At 40.2% G+C, this 12,529-nt stretch overlaps 1 pseudogene; it reads right to left on the reverse strand.

Annotated features, from left to right (window-relative positions):
* Positions 1 to 1,998: 1,998 nt before the first annotated feature.
* The window catches only part of LOC101706686 (sperm flagella and cilia-associated protein 2 pseudogene), a 36,466-nt pseudogene continuing 25,935 nt past the window's right edge, over positions 1,999 to 12,529 (reverse strand).

A 12,529-nucleotide genomic window follows, 5' to 3' on the forward strand; every position in this document is an offset into this window, starting at 1 on the left:
ATAGGGCAAAGATGAGAAGAACAAGGTTTTCAGGCCTAATAAGATTTCTACTAAAGGTGACAAGGCTACAGAAAAAAAAAAAACCACAAAAGCCAATTCTTCAGAGATCTCAAATCTTTCAAGCATCCCTTTCTCTTAATGACTCTGCTTGACAAAACCAAGGGCATTACTCAAAGAGTAAACAATCCACACTCTCAAAAAAGGTTTATGAAAACTATCATTTTCTCTCTAATGCAATACAACTCATCCTGTTTTCTGTTACCTTGGTTTCCTTCACACATAATATCTGGCAACTTCTGATACCTATCATGATAAAATAAACCACATCACTTCCTCAGAATGCTCATACCTTCTCAGCTAAAGAGGATCTTGGCACCCTCCCTGACCTGAGGGACGTGCCCTTGAGTCCCGTATCCATGGCTGCTTTCACCCTTATCCCTTACCTAGAAGTCACCATTAAATGTTCCAAAGCAAACTTTCAGGCCTCCTTTTCTGAACAATGCTTAAGTTATTAATATTTACATATTGTCTTCTGATTTGTTGTCCAAAAATGGAGAATTCAGTGAAATTCTGTAGCCTCCAGTGTCAGCTGCAGATCTTGAGAGTCTCTGTTCTCTCCATTCTTATGGTGTCCTACTTCTGCATGGGAGGGTGGATCCTTCATCTTCTGCAGCATCAAAAGATTCCCTTCTACCCTGCCTGCATGCTAGTGCATTGACCCAACAGAGCTCCGTGGCTCAACTAGTCTAAAGGGGTCACCATCTGTGCAATTACCAGATGTTGCTGACAAGAAGAGTACATCACTGGATACCATTCACAATCCAGCTGTGATTTCAGTAATTCGTATGTACAGTCGGTCTCAGGGACAGACTTCACCTCCACTGTGATATGCAAGGCAGTTGCCAATGAGAATCAAAGATGTATCTAAAGCAGCAAGCAAATGAAGGTGCAGCTTTCAAATCAAAACAAAACTCTAAAAAAAAAAAAAAATACTAGGCAACACTAAATCGTAACAAGTTTGAAACTGGGCTTTGTAACTTCTATGAAGAAAGAAATTATTTTTTTCTAATCAGAACAATTGCTTTTTGGGATTTTTTTAAAATGTTGTTTGTTTTTTGTTTTTTTAAAACAGGGATCTCACTATGTATTTCAAGCTGAACTTGAACTCACTATGTAGCCCTGACTGGCCTCAAACTCCTAGTGATCTTCCTGCTTCAGCCTCTCAAGTACTGAGATTACAGGAATGCACCACCACACCCAGTTTAATTGCTCTATTTTTGTTTGTGTATTGGTTTTGGTATGGAGATCGAACATGGATCCTTGCACTTGCAATGCTTGCGAAGCAGGAGCCAGAACCACTGAGCTATATCCCTGGCTAATTGCTCTATTTTTAAGAGAAAAAAAATTTCTGCTAGTGAAAACCAGATTTAGTAGTCTTCTTGGAAATGCCTGTCTGAGTTTTTAAAAACAAAATGGCCAGATGGTGGCCTACACCGATAATGTCAGTAATCAGAAGGCTGAGGCAGGAAGATCACTGCAAGTTTGAGGCCAGCCTGAGATACAAAACAAGATCCTGTCTCAAAAATCCTAAATAAATAAATAAGGAAATTTCTTTTAGTTTCTGGCATAAAGGCTCTTTCTCTGTGTCAGCATTGATTTTTATCAAAATATTTTCTGGTTCTGAAAACCACTGCTCCAACAAAGGCCAGTTGTCCAAGAAGCCTATAATTCTCTTTTGTATGTGATCTCTTAAGTTCTAGTACCTATGCTTATCTTGGTTTTCAGCAGCGCCATGTTGACCAATATCTTTATGAGTCATTTTATGTGAAAATTCTTCAGCTATGATATCATTCATGTGACTCAGTAAGAAAGTATCTGAAATATCTAGTAATATGACAAAATCAAATGCAGAAGAGGGAAGAGGTCCTTCTTTTGAAGCTATAGGATCCACAGCCAATGTGGATATTTGTGTTTTCTTTGCCTCCATTTCTATGAGGTTTCTATTGCAGCTGGTGAGAGCTTCCTCTAGAAGCTGTGCTTGGTTTAATGACATTGGAAAACCATCAAGTATCCACCCTTGATCACATTAATAGGTACCTCATTAATTGCATTTATTATGATGGTAACTAATAACGTGGTATCTCATTAATAGCGTTTACTATGATGTTAACTAATAACATGTCTGGAACGTTCTTTCTTTTCTTCAGCAATTGTGATTTTGCACCAAGCTGAGCACATTCAGTGAGTTTAGAGAAATGATCACTACCACTTGATGTGACTTCTTCAGTTTCTGGTGTTCTATTAGTGTGTGTACTAGATGTAGTTTCACCTTCTGTTTCTGCTAATGGTTCGCCTGAAACTGGAGCATCTGAAGATTCATTGTGTGAGTCCTGGATTTCTTTACTGTCCTCCTGCAGATCTGATGAACTTCTCCACCTTCTTTCTGAATGGGTAAGTCCTCACTGACTTTTTCATTATCATAAAATTCTTGGATAGCTTCTTGGACAAGAGTATCCATACAAAGTACCTGAATAGGAAACTCTGTAGAGTCTTTAAAGAGATAGTTTTCCCACTAAATGTTTTCCCCAGTAACCATCCTTTAATAGCAAATGAAGCCAGTTCAGGTTCTGTTGGCTCAATTTGAAGAGGAAGAGATTTTTCAATGAGTCTGTGAGGGGCATGGCCCAGTATGGAATTGTTGGAGGGTGGTAAATTATTCGTCATTTCTCCTGGTACAGCCCACTCTCCAACCATGCCATTATATTCTTCATAATCTTTGCTATCTAGCAAGTCTCTTATATCCAGTTCTCTAAATTGTTCTTCAGAGGGATTAGCAGACACATGCTTAATAGAGGTTTGTTCATATATGGGCTTTCCATGAAAAAGCAGTTCCTTCCAATCACACATCATCTTGAGTGGAATCAGATTATTTGTCAACATTTGACAGTCTGCCACGTTAGTGGACAAATCAAATATTTGACCCAAAATTTGTCCACATATTTTCTAATGTTTTCTATACCAAGCTTGAACTCTTTCCACAGCAATCTGTTCATGAACTTCTTTCTCTCTGAGGATTTGTTCTTCAAAATCAATCTTGGGCTTGTTTGGCCAAAGCCGCTTCTCAATCCAGAGCATCCTGGAAATCTTTTAAACCATCTTTCCTCATATTTCGTCTGAAAATTCTGTTTTGCCATAAAACCTCCTTTTCATGCCTACCATGCATGAGCTGCATAGCAACCCTGTGCTCCTTCCTGTTGGGACTGTCACACGAGCCTGTGTATCAGCTGCTCCTCATGGTGAGCCTCCTCCTGTGCTTCCTGGGCGATGAACTGGTCCATTAACAACCTCTGCTGTCTTTTCTCCCTTTGCTCTCGTGCAAAAGCATCCTCTTCTAGGCACTTCCGGATTTTTTTTTAATGTAGTCATCATCTGAATAAGTGTTTAACAGGTTGGTGGTTGTATGGTCTGCTGTATCTAAACCAGTCATGGATGCACTTTCTTTTGCCTGGAGATCCTGTTTTATTAATGCTTCAAACTTCATGGTCTCATTAGCAGTGACATCCTCTGCCTCCTGCTGCTTTTTTATCATTTTGGGGGCCTCAAGTGTTTTCAGAGTGCGATTTGATGCAGGTTTAGGAATCTGTATGACAGCTGCTTAGATTTTGACATTATTTCATTTTGTCATCTTCTGTTTAGGTATTGCTCTTGGAAAGCCTCACTTCTCACGTTTTGAAATTGTAAGTTTGCCAGAGCAAGGTGTGGAAAATGCCTTTGCAAATGACTCGGGATCTGCTCATCACAGAGAACACTGTCTTCAATTCTTCTGGCACGAGATCTTCGTGGGAGGGAGCCAAGCCCTACACCTAATACCAATCAGAGGTGCTGTCTTCTATTCTTCTGGAACTTCACGAGACCCAGCGAAGCCCTGAACCTGATACTAAGCTTTGGGCATGAGCTCAAGCCGCTGCCCTCCAACAGATACAACCAAGTGAGAGAGTGAGAAACTGGGGATATAGCTCAGTGGAGAGAGTAAGAGGGAGACCTGGGATGTAGCCGGCGCCTGCCTGGAAAGCACAAGGTCCTGAATTCAATCCTCTCTCCCTCTTCCAAGGTCCCGAGTTTGGTCCACAGACAGAGAGATGACGGATGGAGAGTTCTCCCCTTACTAATGATGATGTAGCTTTTTCACGTGCTTATTGGCTATTCTTTTTGTGTGATGTGTCTGTTCAAATCTTTTGCTAATTTTTAAAATTGGGTTCTTTATTTCTGGAGTTGTTTTGTTTTTCTTTTTCTGAGAGAAGGTCTCACTCTGTAGCTCAGGCTGTCCTTGAGCTCTCTGTCTCACTGTGTGAGCCAGGCTGGCCTCAAACTTGCAGTGATCCTCCTGCCTCACCTCCCAAGTGCTGAGGTCACAGGCGTGCGCCACCACGCCCGGCCTCCTTTCTCTTTTTTTTTTTTTTTGGTACTGGGGATCGAACTCCGGTCCTTGCGCTTGCGGGGCAGGCGGCAGAACCACCGAGCTAAATCCCCGGCCCCTCCCTTCTTATTATTGAGCTGTAAGTTTCCTTATATTCTTGGATACAAACCTTCACCAAAATAAAAAGGAAGCAAAACTATTTTTAAGAACACCAGGACTGGGGCCAGGGATTTAGCTCAGTGGTTTCGCCGCCTGCCGCATAAGCACAAGGACCCCAGTTCGATTCCCGGTACCAAAAAAAAAACCAAACAAAAACAACAACAACAAAAAAGAACGCCAGGATTGTATATTTCAAAGTTATGAAGAGTTGTTTTTAATCTCTCATTTGTTGTGAAGATGGTAATAGAAATACAAAAGTACTTCTCTCTCTCTCTCTCTCTCTCTCTCTCTCTCCATCTCCAGCCCAAGGCTGGGGTTCAACTTGCCATCCTTCTGCATCAGCTTCTCAAAGTGCTAGGATTACAGGTATGTGCCACCATGCCTGGCTTTAAAAATGTAGAGTAATAAAAATGTTGTGTTAAGAAGCAACCAATCCTGGGAAAAAAAAAAAGAAATAAAGGTGAAAATCAATAAAGAAGTCATTTCACCAGTAACTTGGAAGCCCCTGTTAATTAAAAATCTGTCAGCTTATTATTAAGGAAAATTCAAGACGGCATCTGTTCCCTACAGCACATGTTTAAGCAATTACCCACTCACAGACAACTGTGAGCCAAAAAAAGAGCATTTTATTTGTTGTGTTAAAATTTAAAATCCACAATATAAAAAAGTTTATTCAAAAAAAAAGTTTATTCACTTTGAAATATCTTGATAATGACATATAGCTAAACTCAGAATTTAGGACCTGTCTTAGTCAGGGTAATTTGATAAGAATTCTTTCATTGAGTTACTTAGGATGAATTCCTGAGTCCTTGTAATTTGGTGAAGTGACAATTTGCAGAAACAAGTAAAGCTTGGCAAGCATTTGCTATGGAGGAGACAGAACTGATCTAGAACTGAATTGCAACTACTGTGACTAAATAATCTCTGAAGGGAGGTAAGACTGTGGGACTGTGGTCCGACTCATAACTGCTTTATTACTTTTCTTTTCCTGTTGGTTCAGATAAAAAGCGAATGCAAAACTGTAGGAAATGGAGATTCTAGCAAAAAAAAGACATAATTCCTACTGAAAAACTGTCCAAGCTATCAAAAGTCACTCCTTTTCCTCCAATTTTCTTTGTCTAATAATTTCATTTGTTTGTTTTGACTGTCTCCCTACACAGTCCAGGCTGGCCTCAAAGTCACAATCCTCTTGCTTCAGCTTGTTTAATAATTTCTTATGCTGGAGCTGGTGTGTTTCTCAGAGGTAGGGCACTCACCTAGCATATGGGAGGCCCTGGGTTTAACCTCTAGCACCACAGAGGGAGGGAAGGAGAAAGATAGTTTTGGCTTAACGCATCTATTTTCCCAGGGACCCACAATCCCACAAACACCACCATGCCAGAGACACAACTCATCTAAACCTACCACTACTGAGGGCAGACTCATCCCTCCCAAAACACACTCACACAACCACACCTACCCCAGCACTCCTGGAGCGTCTCACTCAGCCAGAGTCCTCCCAGCTGGGTGACCACAGTGCAGTTACACTCCTTCCTCACCCAGTCATGCTGTCTTCCACCCTCTTGCTCCCCGCAAACCCTCCCCCAGTACACTGTAGCCCACTGGCTGGGTCCGGGTGGATGATAGTTAGGCATTATTATTGCTGTTCCTGGCATCTCATTCTCATCTGTACCCCTGGAGGCTGGCACAGAGTGGGTGGAAAGATTAGCATTGCTCTATCTTCCAACTCTAGCCTCACTACCCTATGAAGCAGATCCTGTTTTGGATGTTCTATTTTGTTTTGTTGTTTTTAGTACTAAAAATTGAACCCAGGACCTTTGCTGAGCTACATCCCCAGCTCTTTTTATTTTTTGTGAGACAGGGTCTTGCAAAGTCACTAAGTTGCCCAGGCCAGGCTCAAACTTGCAATCCTCCTGCCTCCGTTTACCAAAGTACTGAGATTACAGATGTGCACCACTACATCTGACTCAGATACTATTTTTTATTCTCATTTTACAAATAAAGAAACTGAGGAAAAGTTCAGTCACTTGCCCCAAGATCACATAGCTAGTAAGAAAAGGAGCCAGGATTTAACCCAGGGTGTCTGCTCCAAAGAGCATGCTCCATCGGTTGTTGAAGTGAGAACCCAGAGCTCACCACTGAAGAGGAGCTCAGGACCTCTAATGAGATGAAGAAACAAAGATAAGTATGATGTAGCATCACCCTGACTGGATCCATGGACACCCCCCAGAGTCTCCGGAGGGCCAGCAGACTTCAGAAACAGAGGTGATTTTCTTTCATTAAATCTCAGTATTTGGAGATGGGGTGTGGGTCGGTGGTAAAGCACTTGCCTAGCTTGCCTGAGATCTTGGCTCCCACCCCCAGCACTGGGAAAAAAGAAAAAAAGGTTCACCATTTGTAAGATGTCTGTGTAAGACACATTCTCCTTTTTACAAACAAAATTGTCATATGTCTATAACTTGTTCTGACAGTAGTGCAGGTGGTCAGATAATGACAGTCCACATTGTGGCCACACCCCCAGTCCAGAGACTTTCTCACTGGCAGGAATGAGAAGGAAGGAAACTCACCCTCCCAGTGTGTTCTGGGCATGCTGAGCAAAAAAACAAAGAAAAGTTGATGGTACCTTGTGGTGGCATCAGCTGCCACAGGCAATCATGCCTGAATACTTCTAAAAGAATTGTTCTTACTGTTCCACTGCTGGTGGAAGTGCAGACTGGTGCAACCACTGTGGAAGTCAGTATGGAGATACCTCAAAGAACTAGGACAGGAAGTCCCATTTGACCCCACTATTCCACTGCTGGGTATCTTCCCCAAAGAATTCAAAGAATCATACCACAGTGATATATGTGCATCCATGTTCATAGCAACACAGTTTGTAATAGCTAAAACTTGGAAACAGCCCAAATGCCCATCAACTGGAGACTGGATCAAGAAAATGTGGTTTTTTTTATAAAATGGAGTACTACTTAGCCATCAAAAACAAGAAACTAGAGACATTTATTGCTAAATGGATGTACATTGAGGCAATACTCTTAAGTGAAATAAACAGGACACACATGTGTAAATACCGAAGAGTTTCTCTAGTGTGAGAAACTGAAAATGTAAATAAGGACTAAAAGGTATAATAGATAATGTGAAATAGGAAGAAAAGGGGCAGAGGGGAGGGGGAAGTCAGAGGGGTAGGGGAAAGGAAAGAAGGAAATGGAATTAATATGAGAAAATGAAAAACTGGAAACAAAGTCTTTGTAAATGGGGAAGGATGGAGGGGTTGAAGGGAGGGTAGGGGAAGGGGGAAAAATATGAACCAAGAGAGTTTATGTAAAGGTGCAAATTCCCAATGATGAATGTCATTATATTGTACACCTAAAATGTACCAATAAAAGGATATACAAAAAATAAAAATAAAAAAAAGAATTGTTCTTTCCAAGCAAAGAAAATGAGTTTGAGGTTTTCAATTGTTGGGGTACAAAATTAAGACTGGGTAGCTTGTCAAGAATGTCAGTTTCCAGGGCCAGGAATTTAGTTCAGTGGTTTCACTGCCTGCTGCGCAAGCGCAAAGACCCAAGTTCGATCCCCGGTACCAAAAAAGACTGTCAGTTCCCAGACCCTGTCCCAGAGATGCTGACCCATTCGATCTGTAGTCGGCCTCAGAAACCAGGATTTTATCAGATTCCAGAGATTGATTCTTGGGATCCATGAAAACCCAACTTCCAAGCCCATGACATGAACATTTAAAAGAATCCTAAGCATGGTGCACACCTGTAATCCCAGCATTCCCGGAGGCTGAGGCAGGAAACTCAAACCCACCCTGGGCAATTTAGAGAGACCTTGTCTCAAAATAAAAAATCAGAGCCGGGGATTTTGGCTCAGTGGTTCTGCCACCTGCCTCACAAGCGCAAGATCCCGAGTTTGATACCTGGTTCCAAAAAATAAAAAATTTGAATAAATAAATTAAAAATTTAAAAAGGGCCGGGGGTGAAGCTCAGTGTGAAGACCCTAAACTCAATCCCCTATACTGCAAAAGAAAAAAAAAGTCTCAGACTGTTATAGTGTTTCATGGGAGAACTGGGAGAAACAAGCTAATCAATCAAAAGATCTCATTTCGGCTGGGTGTAGTGACACACTCAACACTTGGGAGGCGGAGGCGGGAGGATTGCTATGAGTTCAAGAGCAGCCTAAACTACATAGTGAGACTCTGTCTCAAAAAGAGGAAAAAGAAAAGGTTGTATTTTTGAGAATTTGTGCCCTGTATTTGAAAATATGAGCAAAGTTTTCTTGAAGCTGTATTCCAAATTTAATTATTCAACCCAAAACAATTATATATCTAAATTTTTCTTCTTCCTATTTATCTTTCTGATCACATGAATGGTGATCATTCAAATCGCCACATGTGCACCCCCACTGCAGCTGTAGAGGCATCACAATCTTCAGAAATGTTTTACTGAGTTATTTATAAATATTAACTCATGCAATTACAACCTTGTGACATAATACTATTGTTAGCCCCATTTTACAGATGGAATGCTGAGGTCCAAGAGGTAAAGTAGCTTGTTTAGGGCCACATAGTTATTAACTAGAAGAGCTAGAATTCAGACACAGGGTGACTCTAATGCCTGAGAGCTTAGCCACCAGGCTGTAGAGCAAGGTGCTAGTCTGGGAACCCAGTTAAGCAAGGCAAAGAGTCACTCTTAGCCTTTTTTTTTTTTTTTTTTTTGGATTATAGACTCCTTTGAGGACCTATAACCCTCTGAAAAATAAATGCATACATCAAATATTCACAAATTTACCGAGGACTATCCCTGTTCTTCTAACTCCATTCTTGGTTACAAATTCCTATTGCAATCAAAACATCACATTACCCATTAATATGTATAAGTTTTATGTTTTTATTTACCAGATAAAATTTAAAAACAGAAATAAACAAACTTACAGAAAAAAATTTAGGGCCAGGGATTTAGCTCAGTGGTTCCACCGCCTGCCTCCCAAGCTCAGGACCTGAGTTCAAACCCCGGTACCAAAAAAAAAAAAAAAATTTAAGGCATGGTCTCACTCATATTGCCCAGGCTGGCCCAGAATTCCTGGGCTCAAGTGATCCTCACGCCTCAGCCTCCCAGGGGCCTGGGACTACAGGACCATGCCACCATGCCTGACTAAAATAGTTTTTTAAAAATTCTTATTTCAGGAACTATTTTCTTAAAATTGTAAAATTCCAATCACTACCAAAGTCAAAAAGGTTTTTTTTTTCTTTTGAGACAGGGTCTTGTTAAATTGTCCAATCTAGGCTCAAACTTGTCTAGGCCTCAGGCTACTGAGTACCTGGAACTACAGGCTTGTACTACTAATGCCTGGCTAACAAAAGTACGTTAAAAAGTCTAATGAGGGGCCGGGGATTTAGCTCAAAGGTGCTGCCACCTGCCTCTCAAGCACAAGGTCAATCCCCGGTACCAAAAAAAGTCTAATGAATCCTATGAAGTGTGGGCTCAGGGTAATCATAACATTTTTTTTCTAGTACTGGGTATCAAATCCAGGGTCTTAGGGTTAGGGTTAGGATCACCTAGCTACATCCCCAGCCCTACACTTAAGCTTTACAGAGAACATCATGTCATGAAAATCTAAGAACTGGAGCTTTTTTGTTTTTTGTTGTTGTTGTTGTTGTTTTCAGTATTAGGGATTGGACCCAGGGCTTTTACACTGAGCTACATCCTTAGCCTTAAAAAAATTTTTTTCTCTGACCATGATAAATACAATCATTATCTACTGCAAACATAATACTAATTAAAAAACAGGGTCTGGCTCAATTGCTAAGTTGCCCAAGGTGGGCTCAAACTTGTGATCCTCTTGTTTCAGCCTCCCAGAGCACTGGGGTTACAAGCATGCACCACCATGCCTGGCTAACAACTGGCCATTTTAAAATAGCAGAAGCTTTTCATCAATTACCAAATTATTTCAAGAAGAGGAAAACACTGTAACTTTCAGTATGTACCATGATGTCTGGCGCAAGCTAGGTGCTCAACGATTGTTAATGGAGGGAAGGGAAGTTAAGAAAAAAAAGAAGAAAAGAAAAGTATATCTTAATCCCTTTTGGTAGTATACTAAATGTGATTCCAGGATATTCACTTACTACATATATAAAATAGTTCCATCTCCTGAACTCACGTTTTTCATCACCCATTCTCACAGTTAAGTAATTTGCATTCTCCTCCAATTAGCCACTTAGCTTCATAGTCCTATTGCTATTTTTCAGTTCATTTATCAATTAGGTACTAAATGTGGCATCTCTACACAGCTGGCATTCATCTAAATTTAGCTGATTAAGAAACAAGTTATAATTCAACCCACAACAATTTGGGAAAGGAGGAGTAACAAAGGATATGTATGAAAATAATCTTAGAACATACAGAATAATGTGAAAACAAATATAAATCAAGACAATTTGGATTACCATCATGAAACTGGATATATAACCCAGCAGGAACAGGGGATTAAATTGATCTGCTAAGAAATGTGGAAGCTGAAAGTCCAGAGGAATGATTTTAGAAGATCTTGTTAACAGTAGAACCAAAGAACAGGAGAGTGTTACATTCTCTTGGCTGATGCTGATAACAGTCGGTTTAAGCTCTGTAAAGTTATGGATCTATCTGGTTTATGCTACTTTCCCTATTTTAATACTGTTAATACTGTTGTTCAATCTGCACTGATCATAATACTCCTTGAGCCTGTGTCAGATCAAGGGAGGACTCTAGCTCGCTTGGGCTAATTAGCAGACATTTTATAATAGCATGTGACTTCATTAGTGGAAATCAGCAATCTTAATGAGTTCATAATGCTGTTCCATTGGGAAGCAACTTAGCTCTAGGGAATGCTGTCACATGTCTGCATCGCATCTTCTCTAAGCTCCAGTTTGTCTGATAATTACAATTATGCTTTGGTCATTTCAACAGCTCCAAGCTTTTGTCAGACATTGCTCCTATTACGTCCTCCTTGGATTTCTGCAATAAGTTCCTAATTGATGTCCCTGCCATTAATCTCACCACCCTCCAATCCATTCTATATACTGCTGCCAAGACTAACTTTGAAAATGAGTTAAGTTCAAAAAAACCTTCAAAGTTTCTCAAAGTCCAAATTCCCTTAAGCTGAAGTCCTAGGCCCTCTACAATCTGTCCCTAATATGCTATTCCAAAAATTTCCTCATGTTACTCCATGAACCATGTACTGTCATGCAGCCAAACCTACTACTTCCTATTCCCAGAATGCAGTTTTTGCTTTCTGCCACTCTCATTGGTTCCTTAGTAGTCATTCCTTGGAAGTCTTTTATTGCAGACTGGCCAGTGGCTGCAACTAAAGATGGCCTCTCATTTTGTACCTTTACCTGTATTAAAAGTGTATTAAAAAAAAAAAGTATATTAAAAGTGAACTAGTAATTTTTATTTTGCCACAATTTAAAAAAAATTTAAATGAAAACAAAGAGTTAAATAATAGACTTCTAGTTTAAGGACCTAAAATTTTTCCTGCTCTGAACACCAAGAACTGCTGAATAAACTTTATAAACTTTCTTCTAAGTACAAAGCTGACTATTCAAAAAATAAATAATTCAGTGCAAAGAATATTCTGTTACTTCTATTGAATAACTTCAAGCAAATTTTAACTGGCCTTGAAATATGGGCATTTTTCTCAACTCGTTCCCAGTGCCCCCAGCTCAAAGGCCCCAATGACACAGGGGCATTGCCTTTTGTTTGTTTTTTAATTATAGCTCCTAATTTGTGAATCTTTTTTTTAATCTTTCAAATACAGAAGACCTTATCACTCACATACTTTTCCATTTGCTGTGTGGTCTTTTTGACTAGCTGGACGTTCAGCCCAGGCTCAAGACCCTTGCAAAAGTAGAACTTTTTCAGCCTTCATGAGCTTCACAGGATAAAACTAGGAACCACACAGGTGGATGATTCATTCTAA

Source organism: Heterocephalus glaber, unplaced genomic scaffold (assembly GCF_053883595.1).
Source record: "Heterocephalus glaber isolate CG9 unplaced genomic scaffold, H.glaber_assembly_v1.0 deba00000281, whole genome shotgun sequence".
Taxonomy (NCBI): Eukaryota; Metazoa; Chordata; class Mammalia; order Rodentia; family Bathyergidae; genus Heterocephalus; species Heterocephalus glaber.